General features: G+C 43.5%; 1 pseudogene; it reads right to left on the reverse strand.

Annotated features, from left to right (window-relative positions):
* Window positions 1-21,609: 21,609 nt before the first annotated feature.
* LOC138266736 (U4 spliceosomal RNA) lies at window positions 21,610-21,762 on the reverse strand (annotated as a pseudogene).
* Window positions 21,763-22,350: the final 588 nt, after the last annotated feature.

The following is a 22,350-nucleotide window of genomic DNA, read 5'->3' on the forward strand; positions in this document are numbered from 1 at the left end:
ATACCATGAATCACCAAGAACCATGCCCTTCAGAACTCAAATGAAGGAGGGTCTAGTTTCAGCCAATCCGAAGCTATACATAATCGATCCACAGCCATTGCTACAAATATAAGGCATCCCTCTCTCTTTATGGCTTTGTGTCCATCTCCATCCTCTGGTATCCCTAGTAACACCAAGGAGGACGTGAGGTGGATATAGCCTGCAATGATATTACTTAGAAACTCCTCTATACATAAGAAAAAGGATGCCAGCTTGGGACAAGCAAAGAACATATGGATAACCTCAGCCATGTCAGCCCCACATTGGCTGCATTTATCATCTGAGCCTCCCCATTTAGAGACTTTAGCTGGTGTATAATATAAATTGAAAACTGTTTTAAAGTGCTGACACTTCAAACTTGCAATCAGGAGGACTGCATCAGCCATCTCCAATGATTCTTCCAGCCAGACAGCCTCTCTATCTAAAAGAGAGTCCCATTCCCCATTCTGGACAGCAAGACCGTCTTTCCAAGTGTCAGTCAATAGTTCATATAATGCACCTATTCTAGACCTACATCTAATAGCCTCTATGAAAGGAAGTTTTTCCAGAGGAGAAAATTAATTCTTTCTTTGATAAAGCAAGTCATATAGCTGAAAATATTTTTAAAAATCTTGCCTAGCAAGATCATATTGTGCCTGCAAATCCAAGAATGACCTGAGCTGGGATTGCTCATACAGGTCGCCCAACATGGCATGCCTTCTGCTTCGATCCGTCTATAACAGCACCCTGAGACAGAAGCCAAAAGCGGGGAGGCAGATGTAGGAGTATAAAAACCAATCCTCCCCAGATGCAGCCAGCGCCTGACCTGTCCCCATATCTTGTATGCTGCTGTTATGACCTTGAACCTAGTTTTTTTAAAAAATAATAGCTTAGCTCCAATATTTTGACAACACAACCTTTTGCCACCGAACCCAGAGCCATTTCATAAATCGTGGGGGTTCGGGAGGCCCAAGCCCCCGCCTGTCCTATTATCAAAATACCCCATATGCTGTAAAGCGCTTGCCACAAAATAAAAAAATAGTTGGGAACTGACCACCTGCCACACGACCGCAGAAGTGTCATATACCCATGGCCCTTCTGGGTCTAGAATATCCCCATAAAAAATTGCTGGCTATAGCCTTCAATTTAGCTAGCCAAACCCTGCTAGTCTCCAAAGGAATAGCCCAGACAAAATACAGAACCCTGGGGAGAATATTCATTTTCAAAACATTGCAGTGGCCCAAGAGTGAAAGATTTAAATGATGTATCCTGCCCAAATCAGTTTTAACTTTGCCTAACAGCGGGGCTAAGTTCAGTGCCACTAAGTGATCCACCACCGCCGTGACTTGGACCCCTAAATAGACAGCTTCTTCCACCACCCGGTGATCCCCAATCCTGATCGTGTCTGAGCAAACGATCTGAGTTTTGTCTTGATTCAATTTATAACGAGAATAGATCCCAAATTCATTGGCCAACCTTTCGATTTCTAACACTGCGGTACTGGGGTCTGCTGTCACCAAAGCCACATCATCTGCATATGTGAATACCTTACAATTGACATACTGCAGCACAATTGCTTGTATTCGCGACGACGCCTCAAGCATAGCTAAAAAGGGGTCAATATAGAGTGCAAAAAGTAGTGGAGAAGGGTGTCATGTTTGATTCCAGACCCATTGCACGGATCCGTGCATCAGGGTCCTGATATAAAGCTTTAGCTGCCTTAGGAAAACCTTCCCCAACCCCCTTCCACTTCAAGACAGCACAAGGGAATGGCCAAGAAACTGAGTTTAGTAGTATTAAACCTACTGGTGACTGATGTGCCTCTGCAAAATCAAACAACGTAATAACTCTCCTAATATGATCTCCGGCCCCCCTACCTGGGATGAATCCATGCTGCCTATTAGATACTATAGAGGAGATTGCATATCCCAATCTCGAGGCTAAAACTTTTGCATAGATTTTCCCATCACAGTTCAGCAGAGAGATAGGCCTATAGGTGCCAGGAGATAGCTATGATTTATCTTTTTTCTTAAGCATCAATATGGCTGCAGCCTGCCAGGAGGGTGGGGTTTGCCCTTTCTGTGCTGCCAAGAACACTTCTAACTTGTCCTTACGAAGTTCGGGGAAAAAGCACCCTATAAGACTCCAGCAGGAGAGCAACGGGACTGGGCGCATTACCAAGGGGCAGGTTTCACATAGCATCCTCTATCTCTTCCATCAAAATTGAGGATTCCAGTTTATTAGAATCATCCATGGTCACCCTGCCTGTGGCCAGCCGCCCCAGTAACTCCCCATATCTATCTATTCGGTATCCTGCACCCTCAGCATTCAGATCCTGATAAAAAGTCCTGAAGACTTCCAGAATCTGTGCTGGAGTCTCATGCACCTGCCCTGAAGGATCATATATGGCCTTTATGTCCCCACCAACTGCCTTCTGCTTAATTCGATTGGCCAAATGCCTTCCTGTAGTTTCCCAGTACTCGTAGCATTCTGATCGGTACACCTGGTATCTAGCAACGATCACCTTACTAACGTGGCGCATAATTTTAGTTCTTGTGGCTGCAATTGCTTCTTGTGTTGGCCTAACTTCTCTACTGGCTGCTATAGCATGGATCAGCATTCCCTCTGTGAGCCTAAGTTTTTGGCACAAACCCCTCCATTCAGCTTCCGTCTGTTTCTGCAGATGCAGACTAAAACTTAGGGTTTCCTCTCTAATGCCAGCCTTCAACGTGTCCCAAACCATCCCAGGAGAAGCAGTATCTCTGTTATTAGCTAGTAACTCCATCAGCCAGCTACGCATATGGCCAAGGTATAATGGTTCTACTAATAATTTTTTATCGAATAACCAGAGACTACGGGCCTGAAAAAGACGGACACTGGGATTTCTAAAAGCAAGGGATTATGGGCCAGATGTACCATCACGGCCCATTGCGATTCGGTAATAACGATTTTTAAGAAATCGCTATTACCGACTCGCAAAGGGCCATGTATCACATTTGCGAATCGGTAATAGCGATTTATTAAAAATCACAACAGCTATTACCGAATCGCAAATTGCGATACCGGCCCCCATTCGCAGCTATGGGCCTGTTGGGCCATAGCTGCAAATTTTTAGGATTTCCAAAATTGCGATTTCTGAACCAGAAATCGCAATTTGGGAAATGCGAAAGGCCAGGGTGCTGGGGGCCTAAGGCCCCCTCTCCTGCACCCCAAAAACTTTTTATTTAACATGTAAGGTACACACATGCCAAAAGGGCATGTGTGCTTTACAAGTTAAATTTAAAAATGCAGTTTAACTGCATTTTTAAATTTTGCACCAGGTTACCACCTGGTTGCAAAGCATGGTATTTTGCAAGTGCAAAATGCAATTTTTGGAAAAATCGCAATTTGCGATTTTTTCCAGCATAGCCTTGCGACCTGAAAATTGCGATTCGCAAATTGCAACTCGCAATTTCCAGGTTGCAACGCAAGAAATCGCAATTTTAGCGATTTCTTATTTGTGGTCTGCGAATGCATTTCATGCATCGCAGACCACTGTTTTGCACTCGCAAACGGCTGAATTTACCGATTCGCACCGTTTGCGAGTGCAAAACTTTTTGATACATCTGGCCCTATGATCTGATAGTATTCTGGGAGAAAGCTCCATTTCATCTTCTGCTGATAGCATTGCAAAGACAAAGAAATGGTCCAAGCGAACCAACTTGTTATGGGGGGGACAAGTAAAACGTGTATCCTGGGTCAATAAGGCTGTGATCTATTACTAACTTTCTTAATGCCCTGAATACCTTGGGTTTCCAGCCTTGGCAATTGACGGGCGGTTAGGCCTTTATCAACTTCAAGATGAATGTGGAGAATTTAACAAAGTACTAAAGGGAGTGGCCTCAAGGACAACTCTTCATTTAACGTATCTATTACCTCTGCCACATACATGTATAACCCGTAGACAGTGAAAAGAGTAAATGCTGCAGAATCTGTGGTACACTCCTGTATGATCCAATGGGCAGCTTTATCCCCCAAAATACAGCCAACGGAACTGCTTAAGTTCTGGGTCAAAACTTCCACACCACGAGTCGATACACCCTGCTGGGTACATGCTAAGAGCGTGAACCCCAGGTCAGTAAAGCAGTGTTGTTTCCCCCATGGAATGTGGCTCTCCTGGATATATACAATGTCAACTTGCTTAGATCTAAGGACTAGTGCAGCCTTTCTTCTTTTACGCTTATCATTTAAGCCACTTATATTAATACAGCATATTCCGACCTTATGTCCCATCAGTGTAATTCTTTCTGTCCCTAACCCCAGACTCTTCAGTTTTATCACAACTAAATAAGGTACCTTTACAAACTTTGCTAAAGACCTGCCCTTCTAGTTGCCCTCCAGTTTCTCTCCTGACTGTCCTGAACTTAGCAACTCGAAAAAAGAAACAATTATGTTGGTGGTGTCTTGCTAATACCTGCTATGGCCACATTTGTGCTGCTGCTGTATCCCAATACCCCTAGCCCCCATCACCACCCCATCCCTACCCTCTACCCAACCCACTCTGCCCCTCAGCCCACCCTCACCCAAAACCGCCCTCCATCTCTGAGAAGTCACAGGAACCCTCCTGGTCCATTTCACAATGGATCAATGTGCTCCAACCTACTCCTGCCTCCCCATATCTAGTCATTAAATCAAACATGAGTGGCTAGCCTTATTGCCCCAGCAAAGGGCAGGAGGGCTCCCCCGTAATGCCATTGACTAGGGCTCCAACCCTGCAGAGAGATCACAGTGAGTCCAAAAACTCTTTAGCTTGAAGTGTTGAAGTAAAATAATAAGTCTTGTCCTTAACAATCACTTTCAGCTTTGCAGGGTTCACTAAGAAAGCCTGAGCCCCCTTGCTCTGAAGAGGTGCCATAAGCTGTCGAAGTTGCCATCATTTCTCCACAGTGGTAGGACACAAATCAGATTGCATGAAGAATTCATAGCCCTTAGCAGAACAGCACTGATCGGGTGAGCAAGATTATAGAGGGCCTGCCTCAGCAAGAAGTTGTTCAGGCAGAACAGCCCTAGGCTTCACCCCTGTTGCCCGGCCACACTTTTCATTCTGAACGGGAATCTATGAGCTTTCTTGACTTCCATTTCCCAATTCCACTGGGCAAGGTTCGGGAAAGCTTCAATAAAGACCTCCACAATAAATCTGCGGGCATTGCCGCCTTCCGCCCCATCCGGAATACCTAGAACTCTCAGGTTATTGTGTCTAAGTCTGTCTTCCAAATCTGTTAACTTCTATTGAGCACCATCCACATGGGCTTTGAGCAAGTCGATTGCCTCTTTCTGTGCTGCCTGATCAGCCTCTAGCTTAGAAATCCTATTTTCTGCTTCCCCCATCCTTTCAGCAAATTCAGAACACGTCTGAGCTACTCTTTTATGACAAGCTAATTGAGTCCGTCGGCGAACAGCCCTTGTTTCATCCCGATGCTCCATGATACTCTGGTATATAGTTTCTAATGACAAAATCTCCGGCATATTGCTAGCATATTCCACGATTTGAGGCCACCAAAAGATATATCTCCAAAACTATGGGTGGCAGAGTAGTCCCACTATAGGTCCTTTGAGACTTCCAGTGCTTGCTTGAGAGTATCTAGGCGTGGGTGCGGACCTTTCTTTTTTTTCCTCCTGACAGGCTTCCAGATCGGCTGCCCTGTGGACTCACGTTTAGGACTCATACGGACGCTTATTGCTGCACCCTCACAAAATAAATCAGCATGTATGAAGGACAATGAAACATGTCATAAATGTGTTTACAGCACAGCACTTACCTGTAACTTGTGAGGAACACTACATTGCATGTTTGTATTGATAAAAGCATGTGTTGTTCCATTTGTGAACTGTGTGGCAAGTGGTTTATGGAGACATTGAATTCCTTCATATGACTCATCAGAAGTGTTTGATGACTCATCACCAGCATGTGTCTGATGACTCATCACCAGAATTCTTTCATATGAATCATCAGAAGTGATTGATGACTCATCACAAGCGTTTGTCTGATGACTCATCACCAGTTTATAAATAGAACTGCCAAGGTGGTTCCTGTGCTTGGCTTCAAGTCTTCCTTTGCTCGCATGTGTTCCTGGTTCAGCAGGAGTTCTGTGATCCTCTCAGGAGTCGTCTTTTCAGTGTGAGACTTCATCAGAGCTTCCCTCTCTGGAGCGGATTACTTTCACAGCGGCTGGAGAATTTACGAGAAGTATTCCATCTTTCTCAAATAATCAAAACATTCTAGGAGAAGTCGGTTTGTGAGTAATTCCCCTCTCGTCTCCCTGTTTTCAGCCTTATTGAGGTTAGTGACCTTTTGTTGCATTCTGAAAGACCTTCGTCGATGCTGATAAACCCGTGATACAAGACTATTTTCCAAAGACAGCTTTTTAAAAGCAGCATTGAAGTTAAATGTTGTGAACTCCTGAAAGCATTGCTCGACATCTATGCGAACGTAAACGTTTATTCTGATTGTTTTGGAGCAAGTCTATTGTGTGAAGACGAATAACAAAAGACAAATTCATAAGTTTGTTTTTATAATGATTTTGTTGTGAGTTACAAAAGCGTGCTTAATAGTTGAGCAATCGAGCACTAATAATTATTGTGACTTTTCTGAAAGACTAGGTGATTGCCCAAACAAATGATAATAATTATTGTTATTTTGCGGAAAGACTTTGTGATATTTGTAGGTCTTTTGTTTTTGATTTGGTTTTGGTCTTAGAATTCCTGCACCAAGCCCTAAGGGAAATTTCTCAGAACAACTGTGATGCTCCTCTGTGAACCAGTGTTTTGTTTCTCTTCCCTTTCCAAATCCCTGTTCACCATCCCTTTCCCCCGGAGGCTATTAGCTCGTTCCCTGTTTATTTCAGATACGGGAGAATAGTGTTTAGGGGGGAGGGTTTTATTCTCTTCGCTCCCGCAGAACCTGGAATTCAGGTGAGTGGATATGGTCTTGTCAGAAAGCCAAGCCCACGAAAATTAAGTCTCAGATAGAGGTCAACATGGAGGATCGTGCGTGGGCTCTGACGCAGGTTCAGTCTGGAGTAGCGCAATTGAGAGAGGAAAATTATTCCTGTAGAGATCAACTTAAGAGATAGAAGATTAGAGAGGAGCCATGGTTAGGTGCAATTCCTAGAACAGACAAACCCTTTCTCAAACCACCAACCTTTGTTCCTAATAAACCTACTATACCTGAAGAAGGAACACCTATGAAACTCACTGTAGGGACCCCTACACCAGATCCTAGGATATCACAACTAAGTCCATCCCAGATTATCATACCAATTGTGCGCTCTATGTCTCCCTCAATTTGGATATTTAAATCATAAACCCTGTCGGGTGGGAGGATGTGCCTGTCCGCAATTGCAACTGCAATGAAATCGCTATTTGCTGTCACATCCAGATGATATTTCAGTCTCTGGCGACATGTCGTGACTGTGACCTCTGCTGCACTGTCTATCAGTGTCACTGCCCACGTCTTGTTCTTCAGTAATGTTCTCAAGTTTACTGGCATTTTTAATTGACGGTGCTGCCACCTTGTTCGTTTTAAACTGTGGCTTTTGTTGTGGGGCTTGTCTTCTTTTTTGTCTGAAGACTGTAGTGAGTATTACTTCTGTTTCACATATTCAGGACGTCGATCTGGACAGCCCTCTCTCTTGCTTCGTCTATCCAGTGCGTCCTGAAAGGAACGAGAGAGGGTGAATCATTATATCTGTCAGGAGCTTTTATATTTTCTCTATTTCTGAGAGTATGTCTCCTGTCGGAGTTCTCCGGGTGTGGAGAATCTGCTGTCTGATTTCATCTATCTTTAAATTGTTTTTGTTTATCCCAGCTCTTCTTAGAACCCTCCTGTGCTTGTTTAGTACCTTCCTTAGAGGTGGTACTCTGTATTTCAAGCTTCTTTGGCTTGGCTCCCAAACTATCCCGTCCTATACTGGTTTAGGTGTCAGAAACAATTTTCGGTAGCTGTTTCTCCTGGTCCAAATGTGGAATCTCTTGGAGGCACTGGCGTATAGCCAGTGCTACTACTTCCCCTTTAATGTTACTGAGTATGATTGAGGAGACTGTGTCGAAGTTACGCATTAATTTCATCCCCAGATCTAGGGTTGGTGCAGCCTCGTGCTCATTCTGAATTTATTTTAACACTTCCAATAAATTGCCAAGTGTCAGAATACCATGTGTGGTAGTATACATTGCAGCAAAGACTGTACCCCATGTGGCGCAGTCATCCACCGAGGGAACCATCCCGAAAGGCAAGCACATTGTGAGAATTCTATATTTTCCCTGTGGTCCTGTATGGGGAAACAGAGCTTCCAGCTGATTTGCATTCTGGGCTATCTAGAACGGGATTTTCTGTTGTTTTGTGGGTACCTTACCTATGATAGTATGTACTGTTTGTGGATTAATCCCAGTAGCCAATTGGTATCCAGCAGGTGCTGGTGGTGCTGGACGCACTGGTGTAGTGTTCAGAGTTCGCATTACGAACTGAACAAGTAGTCTATATAGTGTCACTATCTCATTGTATAAATTGCTCAGATCAGCTGCCTGCATATTTTGTATCCCTGGGTGAGGTGTATATGTGGCAAACATAGGCAATGTTGGTCCATCATTACCTAAGGGACCTAATCTCACGGGGTGTATTACGTTTGGTAGGGCGCCATTAAACCTGTTCTGGTGTTCTTGATAAGTGATCAGTATTTCAAGATACTGGTATGCTTGGTACCGTTGAGGTACGTTTACAATTCTGTATGTGTGGAATGTGAATGATCTTTGGTCTTCCTCCTGAAAGGGGACCCAAAAGTAGAATGTTTAAGTTTGGTAAGCTTTACTAGCTTCTACTATAAATGTGACATCCTCGCCCTCGTCTGTTAAGCCATGCGCTACTATGTGTAATGTTAATGCTTGTCTAGCATTCTCGGGAATGTCTCTGGCATTAGCCATATTGTGATGTGACTAAAGAGAAGAAACACCTAGTGGGGAGAAAAAGTCCTTTTAATGATTCAAGCTCGAATAACCTACAGCCTAATTAGGTGCTCCCTGTTCAGCTGAGGAGGATCTTTCCCAAGACCACGGACGTTTCGGTTTAATGGTACTCAGGGTACCTGTTGTATGTGAGACAGTGATAGTCAGGGTATCCGTAAATGAGTGCCTAAACACCATCGTTGGTGGCGCCATATCGTAGTTTGACTCTTGCTCTAGGGAAGACTGCTGATTTAAAGATGACAGTACTTATGTTTGTAGATGACTATGTCTGTCCTACAACAAATCACAACTCTCGTCCCAACCCTCCTGGCTCACAAGCAGCACCTCACCAAAAACCCAAACTTTAAAAGGTGATTTGTGGCAGCCTTTACGCATGGAGTCAAGAGTGCGACATCTCAGGGAGTGTTGTGGTTAAACGGAGAGTACCCCTTTCTCACATGAACAACGTCTCAATCAAATACAGGCAATGAAGGAGATTCTGTAAAGTTTTCAGTAGGTTTTATTAACAAAACTGCAATCTACGATAAGTTGCATGGGCTGCAATGATTAGGATAATGAACAATGCAAGAAATAAAATTGTGAACACGAGAGTCATTATTACAAAGACCCCGACCATCTTGCAATAACATGAAATGACATGAGATGTGAAATATGTCTTAATACCCTAGCATAATGAACTTAACCTAAAGAGAGCTAAGTATGTTAACCCTAATCTGCCTATGTCATGTCCATTAGAAGCCCCCCAACCCTTGTTACCTTGGAATGAGGTCTCTAGCTCAGGCTCTGTAGGGACACGAAGACTAGGTCAGCGTCAAGGCGACGTGCAGCAGCGATGGCATCAGGTCGGAATCCCTCTGACTATCTGTCTAAGTGAGGTGCATTTATACAGATCTGCTTGGACCCCTGACGTAGGCCTGTTCCCAAACAATAGATAACAAGACATGCTTGGGACGGAATTTATGTAAACAATTCCCTTGAAGGCATGAAGAGGGAAAGTACCTAATGTGAATCCCTACAGTTTGTTATCTTTGTTGCTTGATATTGACACCTTAGCATGGTGGCACTGATAACGTGAAACTAAAACATTGGCCTAACTAGAAACAATGCAGCCATCTTGGAAAAATGTAATTAAATAATTGTGCTAAAACAGAGCAAGCTAAGTAGGGTAAAAGTCACTAGGTGACTGGGGCACAGGTCCGCAAGCCAGAAGACTAAGCTAACTCCTGCTTTCCCTTAAAACAAGATAGGATTCACTACAACTCCTCCTACTCTTTCTGTAGTTTCCTGCCTTTGCTCCCGCCAAAAGTGGGGGTTTGCGAAGGGGGTGACCAACTGCTGCTAGCATTGTTCTACAAACCGGAGAGACGGATCTCTCCCCCAGGGTTTGTAGATTGGGTGTCTGGAGGTGGCAGGCTGGATAGGGCCAGTCAGCAACCATGCCAGGGTAGTTAACTTTTGCAGGGGGGTACCTCTAAAGTGACCCCTGGGTACATTTAGGGATAAATCCAATACTGGTACCAGTTTTGATTTATCATTCCGATTCAGGGTGGCCATTGTGTAGCTGGAAAACTCGTGTTGACCAGTGTCTAGCACCTGTATTAAAATGGCTGCTCTGTTTACTCACTATGTCTCAGGTTTGGCAAGGACACAGTGGGGCATATTGTTCATGCAGCTATGCCTTCACATATAATATGGTGCACCCTGCCTTGGGGCTGTAAGGCCTGCCAGGGGGGGATCTTACCCATAGTATAGGCAGTGTATGGTGGACAGGGCACACAGGCAGTGTGCCTTGTCAAGTTTGTGTTTTAGGTTTGCACCAGGGCACCCAGCCTGCTATGGCAGTGCCGGGGGCATCTGGATGCATGGCCTTAGAGGGTGGCACAATCAGTGCTACTGCCCTCAGGGACCTACCCTTAGTACCCCATGCCCTGGGTACCTAAGTACCTTTTACTAGGGACTTAGGGGCAAATTTATACTTGTTTTATGCCGAATTTGCGTCATTTTTTTAACGCAAATTCGGTGCAAAACTAACTCCATATATATGGCGCTACACACATTTATGGAGTTAAAGTCATTTTTTAGACGTGGAAACCTACACCTACTTTCGTCAATGAGATGCAAAGTAGGCGTTTCCGTGCAAAAAATGACTCTATGGCCTTAGCACCATATGTATCCCCTGTGCTAAAATCACGTACGGGAGGAAGCAGGGGTCAAAAAATGGTGCAAAGTTTGCTTTGCACCATTTTATAACGCCTGGGTCAGGGCAGGCGTTAGGGGACCTGTGTTCCTATTTCCATGGTGGAACACCATGGAATAAGCTCACAGGTGCCCTCCCCAGGCCCCAGGGACACCCACACCAGAGGGACAGAGGAGGATGGGGGACCCCATCCCAGGTAAGTACAGGTAAGTATTTTTTTTTTTAAGTGCCATTGGGGGCCATGAAATGGCCCCCCCCTACATGGCACTGGGTCCAATGGCTATGCCCAGGAGACCCTTGTTTCCTGTGCTGCCAATTGGGGTGGTGGGCATGACTCCTGTGTTTTCTAAGACAGGAGTCATCTGGTATGGATGGTTTTGCGTCAGAAGATGACTCTAAGCAGGTTAGAGTTATTTTTTTTTACTCTAACCTGCCTAACGTCATTTTTTGGTGCAAAACCCCCTATTTCCATACCGCCAGCCCCATCCGACTAACGTAATTTTTTTTTTACTATAAATGTGACATCCTCGCCCTTGTCTGTTAAGCCATGCGCTACTATGTGTAATGTTAATGCTTGTCTAGCATTCTCGGGAATGTCTCTGGCATTAGCCATATTGTGATGTGACTAAAGAGAAGAAACACCTAGTGGGGAGAAAAAGTCCTTTTAATGATTCAAGCTCGAATAACCTACAGCCTAATTAGGTGCTCCCTGTTCAGCTGAGGAGGATCTTTCCCAAGTCCACGGACGTTTCGGTTTAATGGTACTCAGGGTACCTGTTGTATGTGAGACAGTGATAGTCAGGGTATCCGTAAATGAGTGCCTAAACACCATCGTTGGTGGCGCCATATCGTAGTTTGACTCTTGCTCTAGGGAAGACTGCTGATTTAAAGATGACAGTACTTATGTTTGTAGATGACTATGTCTGTCCTACAACAAATCACAACTCTCGTCCCAACCCTCCTGGCTCACAAGCAGCACCTCACCAAAAACCCAAACATTAAAAGGTGATTTGTGGCAGCCTTTACGCATGGAGTCAAGAGTGCGACATCTCAGGGAGTGTTGTGGTTAAACAGAGAGTACCCCTTTCTCACATGAACAACGTCTCAATCAAATACAGGCAATGAAGGAGATTCTGTAAAGTTTTCAGTAGGTTTTATTAACAAAACTGCAATCTACGATAAGTTGCATGGGCTGCAATGATTAGGATAATGAACAATGCAAGAAATAAAATTGTGAACACGAGAGTCATTATTACAAAGACCCCGACCATCTTGCAATAACATGAAATGACATGAGATGTGAAATATGCATCTGGATGCATGGCCTTAGAGGGTGGCACAATCAGTGCTACTGCCCTCAGGGACCTACCCTTAGTACCCCATGCCCTGGGTACCTAAGTACCTTTTACTTGGGACTTAGGGGCAAATTTATACTTGTTTTATGCCGAATTTGCGTCATTTTTTTAACGCAAATTCGGTGCAAAACTAACTCCATATATATGGCGCTACACACATTTATGGAGTTAAAGTCATTTTTTAGACGTGGAAACCTACACCTACTTTCGTCAATGAGATGCAAAGTAGGCGTTTCCGTGCAAAAAATGACTCCATGGCCTTAGCACCATATGTATCCCCTGTGCTAAAATCACGTACGGGAGGAAGCAGGGGTCAAAAAATGGTGCAAAGTTTGCTTTGCACCATTTTATAACGCCTGGGTCAGGGCAGGCGTTAGGGGACCTGTGTTCCGCCAGCCCCATCCGACTAACGTAATTTTTTTTTTACGCTAGCCTGCCCTTTTGCACCGGCTTGCACCATTCCATAAATATGGTGCCCGGCTGGTGCACAGAAATGGTGCAAGCCGGTGCTAAACGTTTTGGTGCAAAACTGCATTAGTGCAGTGTTGCACCAAAAAGTATAAATCAGGGCCTCATAGTGGTGGCTAAAGATGTATCCAATTGTGCCAATGGATCTCAACAGTTTTAGAAAAAGAGTTCTGGCCCAGGGAACCTGGTTAGCAGGGGCATCTCCTCCGCTATGGTTAGCAGGGACCCTGTGCACTACAATTTCTAGGCTGCATCATACATCAGGCAAAAGGTGGGGGCTAACAATGTCAAAAAGAGGCCTTTTCTCACAATAGGTGCCGAGACAAATGATGCAACGAAATCTCGTAGATTTCTTTGCACCATTTTTTCGGTCTCCCTAACGGGGGAATGCCTCCTTTGCATACATTATGCCTGGCGCAGGCATAATATAGCGCAAAGGGTTACAAAGTAGCGCCATGCATGCACCACTTATAAATTTGGCGCAGAGATTTATGGCCTCGTTAGGCCATATTAGTGTAAAAAAATGACACTAATGTGGCGCATGGCCCTCTTAAATCTGCCCCTCTGTGTGTGATCTCTTTGTCCTAGGTGCAAATCCCCGCGGCTCCACTCAGCCTTTTAGCCCTCTTATATAAATATAATAAGCACCACTGAATTTTATTACAAACACGGAGGCTCCTATTATGCTAACTTCTCTTGCTTTAATTTGAACAGCAGCCAAGATAAACTACAAATCCCAGCAAACCTAGCTGGGGAACTACTGAAATATGTCATACAGTAGATAACCAATCAGAGTAACAGGTGAGTATAAACGTATTGACTGAGAGCAACAAGTCCTGTTTTCTTGCTGCTCGCAGTCAAGTTAAGTACTATCTTTCTACTCATGTATTTGTAATTATTTAATATGCTTATTTAGTGTTTTTCATTGTTATACTGCTTTGCCTGTGCGAATGTATTACCATACGCTTCGTACTAATTTACCCCTCTGGTTGTTTTCCCTGCTTTTATTGCCGCTTGTTCCTCTTTTTATCGATTCCCCAGCGTTCTAAAGCGAACGCCTGGGGCGTGCGCTGTGCACTGCAGCGTTTTCCCTGCCTAACGCGAGCCGGCACAGCGTCTGACAGTGTCTCTCACATCGACGCGAGTCAGATCAGCTGTTTCCTCAGCTTCGCTTCATTGCGGTCCCGTTTTTCCTAGCGCGACCGCTTTCTAAAAGCAAGACAAACATTTGCCGGTGAGCCTTTCTTGTTTCTTTCCCCGCGGAGATCAGCTGTTCCCTCAGCTGTTTTTTATATCGGTCACAAGTCAATTAACGTGACCGTTTTCAAGCTTCAGCAATACTTTTCTGTCAGATTCCTCATTATTATTTCCACAGTTTATGCCCATTTAACGAAGTTATTTTTCTTCTTTTTTCCTCAAAGTTACACTGCCTGATTCAGTCCTCCTTTTTCTGAAGGCAGTCTACCCCTACATTTCAACTCTCAAATTTATTCTAATAATAATTTTTCCTCTACTATGGAAAATTATTCCGAGGATGAAGAGGCCCAACAATTTAAGGAGGATTTAGATTCCTTTATTCAAGATTTGGTACAGAAAGCTTTTTCCTCCTCAATTTCTGATTTTTCTAAGACTTTTGAAGCCTCTGTCAAACGATTGCTATCTACATCTACCCCTTCCAAAGCCAGGAAAAGAAAGGCAGACAATATCGATGTTAATTCTGACTCTCCGTCAAAAAATGTTTCTAATCAGCCGTCCACTTCCTCCAACATTTCCTTCCCCATCCAAATCACTAATCTGGGAGATACAGATAACGACATGGGTGATTCTGACACGGATAAGGATGATCCAGACATAATGATCTGGTCATGGCCTGTGGAAAAGAGGCGTAAAACTTCTCTAAATATATTGGGAGAGTCATCTAAAACCAAATCAAATAATACCCTATTGGATTTTGAGGGTCAACCGATGTTTGATCCGTCGCTTATCCATCACCCTAACTCCACTGAATGGACTCCCTGTGACCATGTGTCAGAATATGTTTAAAAAAACCTACGACAACCTTTAGATAAGTTAGTACGTAATAGACTCAAATCTGAGTGGCCCAGACCCTCCCTCCCCAACAATATCACTAATACTCCTGTCATTGATCCTAAAATGATAATGTTTTTTACTAAATTTGGGAAAGATCCCAAGAAAGGTGTTGAAAGAGCCTGGACCAACTGCCAGGACAGGTTGCTTGACCTCTCTGGCCCTCTCACCAGAATTTTGGATTTGGCTGAAGAAGCCAGGATGGAGGGCAAGAAAGTTGACCCGGTCATTCTTTCCAATTGGGCCCAAAGGGCGATTTGCGTACTTGGCAACACAAACGCCTCCATGGCGCAAGAAAGACGCAAAAGCCTGTTATTAAAAATGTATCCTAAACTCAATAGTCTCGCCTCTAAAGAGATGGGTCCAGAAGCCAACGGCCTGCTGTTTGGAGACTCCTTTATAAAAGAACTCAGTAAATATTGTATTGTATTGTATTGTAATCGTATTTATATAGCGCTTACTACCCCTGACGAGGCGTCAAAGCGCTTTTCGATGAGTAGCACGCTACTCCGGAACCCAACAAGAATTAGTGATGGATTAGTAGCGTTTAATAATGAGTACAGTTTTTGTATTATTATGAGTTAATTTGAGCTGCGGATATGAGAGTTTGTTAGTTAGATTGACTGGAGTAATGGAGGGGTGGAGGAGGAAAGAAATCCAGAAGTGTTAATTGGGAGTATATCCTTCATTTACTCAACCCAAAGGCTAGGGATGAATAAAGGGAGGCGGAGGGGGAAGAGTATATGGAAGGGTTAGGGAGAGCATAGTAGCAGGGTGAGATGAATGCAGGAGAATTTAGTAGTGTTGTGTGGGAGGTCACAGAGGTAGAGTGAGGTTTGGTGAGTTAGATGTGGAGGTGGAGGGAAGAGCTTAGGCAGAGATATTTAGGAGATGAAAGTGGTAGAGGGGATTTGGGATGAGTCAGAGTGAGAATGGAGGATAGTTTGATAGAGACATGACATAAGAGTGATGAGTAGATAAGTGTGATAGGATGAGAGCAGGAATTCATAGATATCTAGTATAACAACCCAAAACCAGGAGCCAAGCACAGAAACAACATATACACATACATACACATATATATATATATATATATATATATATATATATATATATATATATATATATATATATATATATATACACACACACACATGAATACACACACATATGCACATACAATACATAATTAGAATCATGGGTAAAAAATACTTAGTCAGACAGGTTTAAAGAGTGTGTGTGTATTTTATTGTTGTGACAGTAGCAATACATATTTTCCAAAGAAACTATAAATAAATAGAAATATACATATAATCTGAAAAAAATATTTATCCATATAGGCATATGCAGTTCATAGTTGTTTGGAAAAGGTGGTTATGAAGGAAAGAGCCAACTCTTGAGTAGTTTTCTGAAGACAAGAAAGTTATCTGTGGCTCTTATAGTTGGGGGTAATGAATTCCATAGTTTGGCTGCTTGGACGGAGAAGGATGTACCACCTACAGTCTTTTTCTTGTATGGTGGTGTTCTAAGGCGGGGTGCCAGTCTTGAGCGGAGGGTTCTTTGTTGGATGTATTTGGTAATTTTCTTTCTGATAAAAAGCGGTCCTGTTCCATGTATAGCTTTGTGGGTGATACAAAGCAGCTTGAAAGCTATGTACAAACCTTTACCTCCATGGACAAAGCGCAGTCTTCCATGCAGAAGATTTTTCATTCTTGTGTTTTTGGAAGAGCCGGCAAAGGCAGGAGCCGCTTTGCCGGCCGATACACCCAGAGAGGAGCGGTCAACCAGACCAGAGGCTCCACTTCCTACCAACAGGAATTCAAGCCACAGTTCTACCCACAAAGGTATAGTTCCGTCAGACTTGGCTTCAGATCCAGAGGTGCACAAAATTCAGGTAAGCGCTCCTGTTTGTGGTCCATTGTTGGTGGGAGTCCGGACAGCTTTATTTATAACAAACTGGCAGTCCTTAACAGCAGATCCTTGGGTTCTGGAGACAGTTTCAGGTTATCATATAGAACTCTATTCCGTTCCTTTCCAACACTATGTTCCAAAACCCTTAATTTTTTCCAAACAACAAGACACTCTGCTCTCTCACGAGATTCATTCTCTAATTCTCAAGCACGCGATAGAGCCATGTTCCCCTCATCCTTCAGGCTTCACCAGTACGCTATTCTTGGTCCAAAAAAAGAACAAAAAATGTAATCCTGTCATAAATCTCAAAAATTTCTACAAATTTGTGGTTTATCACCATTTCAAGATGGAAACTATTCTCCATCTTCGAGATTCGTTATTGACAAACGATTGGATTGTTCGTTTGGATTTACAAGATGCTTATCTCTCTATCCCTGTTCATCAGTCATTCAGGAAATTCCTGCAATTCCAATGGAAGGACCAATTTTACCGCTTCACATGCCTTCCTTTCAGCCTCTCTTCAGCTCCTTGGTGTTTCACCAAGGTGTTAAAACCAGTGATAACCCACTTGAGAGCGCAAGGGGTCAGGATTATAGTATACCTAGACGATTTCCTAATCTTACACCAGGACAGATCCTTACTAACACAACAGTTAGACATGTTTGTTTCCCTTCTTCAGAAGCTAGGATTTCTTATAAACAAAGACAAATCCAACCTCATTCCGTCCCGTCAAATGGAGTTTTGGGGTTTTCTCATAGATTCTATCAAGGCTACACTTCATCTTCCAGCTCAAAAGATTTCCCACATAAAAAAGGAAATACTTTCAGTTCTCAACAAGTCACAACTTACGATCAAAAGTCTAGCCCGCATAATCGGTCTTCTAGCCTCATCTATTCAAGCCATATTTCCAGGCCCTCTTCACTATCGAGCGCTTCAGCGACTGAAAATTCGGCATCTTCGAGAAGGCTTTGCATACGAGGATCTACTCCTGCTAGATCATGAATCCCGGATCGAACTCCAATGGTGGCTCGACCACCTAGACGCTTGGAATTGCCGGGCAATATTCTCTACAGCACCAGATCTTGTCTTAGAATCCGATGCAAGTCGGACTGGTTGGGGCACAAGATGCGCTCAGTTCTCGATTGGAGGTTTATGGTCAAGAGAGGAGTCATCTCTGCACATAAACTGTTTAGAGATTCTTGCAGGTTCCTTTGCGATCCAAACCTTCCCCAAAGACAGGGTAAGTTGTTCTATTCTCCTCCGGATGGACTACCTTTCAGCAGTTCGGTATATAAATCACCTGGGAGGTACTCGGTCAAAACCCCTCGCTGAGCTAGCGAAAAGTCTATGGGAATTTTGTCTTCAAAACCAGATTTCCCTACGAGCAGAATACCTTCCGGGAAATATGAACACAATTGCAGATTGGTGCTCCAGATATCTTCAAGACTCCAGCGATTGGCGTCTTCACCCTTCTATCTTCAACAATCTCTCTTCCAAATTCAGTCCCTTCTCTGTCGATCTCTTTGCCTCTCGTTTGAATTCTCAAATCCCTCAATTCTACAGTTGGCGGCCAGACCCTCAGGCCTTGGCCACCAACGCCTTTCAACAGGATTGATCCAACCAAATCAATTATGCCTTTCCTCCCTTCATTATGATCCCCAGAGTGTTGGCGCAGGTCCGCCGTCAATCCACCAAAGTGCTTTTAATTACCCCCCTCTGGCAGGGTCAGCCTTGGTTCCCCTCAGCTCTCGAATTGCTGGTAGACCTTCCTGTTCTTCTTCCACTCTTTCCCTCTCTTTTGTTGAATCCTCAAGGACAACCTCACGACCTGATACTCAACCACTCTCTTCAGTTAGTCGCATGGATGGTTTCGGGTCTGCCTGGAGAACCCCAGGAATTTCGCAGGAAGCTGCAAGCTTCATACATCAAGCCTGGGCTCCCGGCACAACTAAAGCTTACAAGTCAGCCTGGTCAATCTGGCATAATTGGTGTCTGGTCAGGGGTGCTGATCCCTCTTCAGCAGATGTACTCCTAGTTGTTAATTTCTTAGCCTCCCTGGCAGCCCAGGGCAAGGCTTATAGAACAGTGAATATGTACAGGTCTGCGATTTCCGCGGAACATGATCGAGTCAACAATAAACCCATTGGCGAACACCCTCTAATTTGTCGACTGCTAAAGGGAGTACGTTTTGCCAAACCTCCTTTACCTAAGTACAATTCTATGTGGGATGTTAATGTGATCTTACAGTTTCTTCTACCTCAACAGTCTAATTCTCTTTTATCCCTAAAATTTATTTCTGCTAAACTAACCATTCTCCTCTGTCTAGTTTCTCTCAAGCGTATTTCACATGTTAGAGCCTTGGATGTGACTTCTGTACAATATACTCCACAAGGTGTTTTCTTTCAGGTTCAAAGAAGGACAAAAACTAATTTAATGTCGGTTTTTTATCCATATTTCCCTGGTCATGCTAATTTATGCGTAGGAACTTGTTTGAAAGAATATATATCAAGAACTAAAGATTTGAGAAAGCCTTCCGAAACTCAACTCCTCATCTCATTCAGATCCCCTCACAATCCTGTCACTTCCACTTCTCTGGCCCGTTGGGTAAAATTGATTATGAACTTGGCTGGTATCAACATTTCCCTCTTTGGGGCCCATTCCACCAGAGGAGCTATGGCTTCCAAGGCCTTTTGGGCAGGATTGAGTTTAGGCGACATTCTCAAATCAGCTGATTGGTCAAATGTTTCAACCTTTAGAACCTTTTATTGTAAACCTGTTTCCCATGTAGCTAATTCAGTAATTTCTATGCTTTGAACTAGCATAATAGGAGCCTCCGTGTTTGTAATAAAATGGAGATTTTCTTACTAGAATGTCTTGATTTTATTAAACACACGGAGGCGAGTATTATCCCACCACTATTGTTCTTCCGTTTAACCCTCCCTTTGTTCTTAGCAGGTACAGCTACCGCTACCAACCAGACATCTTAAGGTTCTTTCTTCACCGTACCATGATGCTCCGACTGACATACCTTCTTTGATTCAGAAGAGGACTCTACTTCAAGACCTGTTTAACCCGGAACTCGATCAAAAGACTGTTAATATTGTATATCGTTTTGAAGCCTTATTTTCAATTTTGTTGGCATGTGTTATTTTACTCCTGATTGTTCCTTTATTCAGAGTGGCTTAACTGATCTGCAAGAAAAGAGGAATTGTTGCTCTCACTCAATACGTTTATACTCACCTGTTACTCTGATTGGTTATCTACTGTATGACATATTTCAGTAGTTCCCCAACTAGGTTTGCTGGGATTTGTAGTTTATCTTGGCTGCTGTTCAAATTAAAGCAAGAGAAGTTAGCATAATACTCACCTCCGTCTGTTTAATAAAATCAAGACCTCCTTTCACTAAAGCAAAGAAAATCTACATTAAGTAACAACTCTAAGCATCTGTTATTCAGCACTCTAAACGCTTTATAAAGAAACGTTATATAATGTTAAATGTGAAACCGAACACCTTTGTCAGTACATGTTCGCTTTAAAATGCTGGATAAAAACTGAAGGAACCCTGAAATAACCCTCTCCACATTTTCCTTTTTTAATAAAACGCTTCCATCGCAGGAATAAACTGCAGGAATAAACTGCTTGAGTAGTGAGTACATACTTCAAGGGTATATTCACCTCCCCCTGTCGGAATAGCCCTGCATTGCACCCAGCTCCTACCTACTAAAACAGAAAACAACCCCACCCCCGAAATCGCTAGCATGTAAGAGCTGAAAAAATACTGTAAATCAGAAATTGCACCAAAACTAAATTACACACAGTAATTTAACAAGAAAATAAATTCATACACAGCCTCAATAAATCATATTTCGGTTTTCCGATCCAACTATGTTATTAACTTAAATTAAATTAACATTTCTTTAAAACATTGAGGGCCATATTTATACTCCGTTTGCGCCGAAATTGCGTCGTTTTTTTTGACGCAATTTCGACGCAAAACTAACGCCAACTAACGCCATATTTATACTATGGCGTTAGAGGCGAATAGCGCCAAAGTTCCCGGAATGTGCGTCATTTTTTAGCGTGAACCCCTTCCTTGCGTTAATGATATGCAAGGGAGGCGTTCCCGTCTAAAAAATGACTCCCAGGCCTTTACGTGGTATTTATACTCCCGGGCAAAAGAGACGCCCGGGAGTTGGCGTGGCAAAAAACGGCGCATTTGCGCCACTTTTTCGTTAAGGGGCCTGTGGGCTCAAAATGAGCCCACAGGTGCCCTCCCATGCCCCCAGGGACCCCCCCTGCCACCCTTGCCCACCCCAGGAGGACACCCAAGGCTGGAGGGACCCACCCCAGGGACATTCAGGTAAGTTCAGGTAAGTTTTTTTTTTTTTTTTTTCAATAATATTTTGTGGCATAGGGGGGCCTGATTTGTGCCCCCCTACATGCCACTATGCCCAATGACCATGCCCAGGGGACACAAGTCCCCTGGGCATGGACATTGGGCAAGGGGGCATGACTCCTATCTTTCCAATGATAGGAGTCACGCCACGCCAGACCGCACGTTAGCGCAGTTTAGTGTCAAAAAGTATAAATATGGGCCTGAAGTTGATAATTTGCCATGTCGACTATATTTCAAGTCGTTATGACAGGGTATTGGGTTAAGTTTTCAGTAAGTAATAATCGCGCATCGGTTAAACCTCATACGCTAGGATACTGCCACTGCGTACAACTAATGGAATTACTGTGAAATACGTGTCCCCTCATTGGAGCACCTCATGTTACGAAGAGCAATAATACTTTTTTTTAACGATTACACCACTATTAGATTCTGTCAACATAGTACTTAAATTCGTGGTGTTTTGCCAGCTTTTACCAGCTTCACATTCCCTCGCGACGCACAGAGGACTCTGGGAAATGGTATGGTAATTAACTGGTCACGTAAAGCAGCAACCATGTTACGGGGATTGATGCTCGGGCACACAGCCTTTTATGTGCAGGTGGGGTCCAGGGTGCTAGCTGGTGTGTTGTGGAAAAAGAAGAAATACGAAATCTAAATAACAAATGTTTCATAAAGGAGGCCTGGCAATAATTTAATGAATATATAAACATTTGTCGCGTGTTTTAGGTGTGCCGTTTCATGGGACTACAGAATTGCATTTGCTACACTTCATTTACAGCTTTAAAGAAGTACAATTTTCACTTCCAGGTTTTCCGATCATCTTTCTGTGTGCTGGAGAACGTGTAAAACGAGGGACTCACAGTACTAAAAGGTAAACAAGCATTGGCAAAGCCATTAGGTCTGGCTTATAGGTGAGCTGT

Source organism: Pleurodeles waltl, chromosome 11, assembly GCF_031143425.1.
Source record: "Pleurodeles waltl isolate 20211129_DDA chromosome 11, aPleWal1.hap1.20221129, whole genome shotgun sequence".
Lineage (NCBI taxonomy): Eukaryota > Metazoa > Chordata > Amphibia > Caudata > Salamandridae > Pleurodeles > Pleurodeles waltl.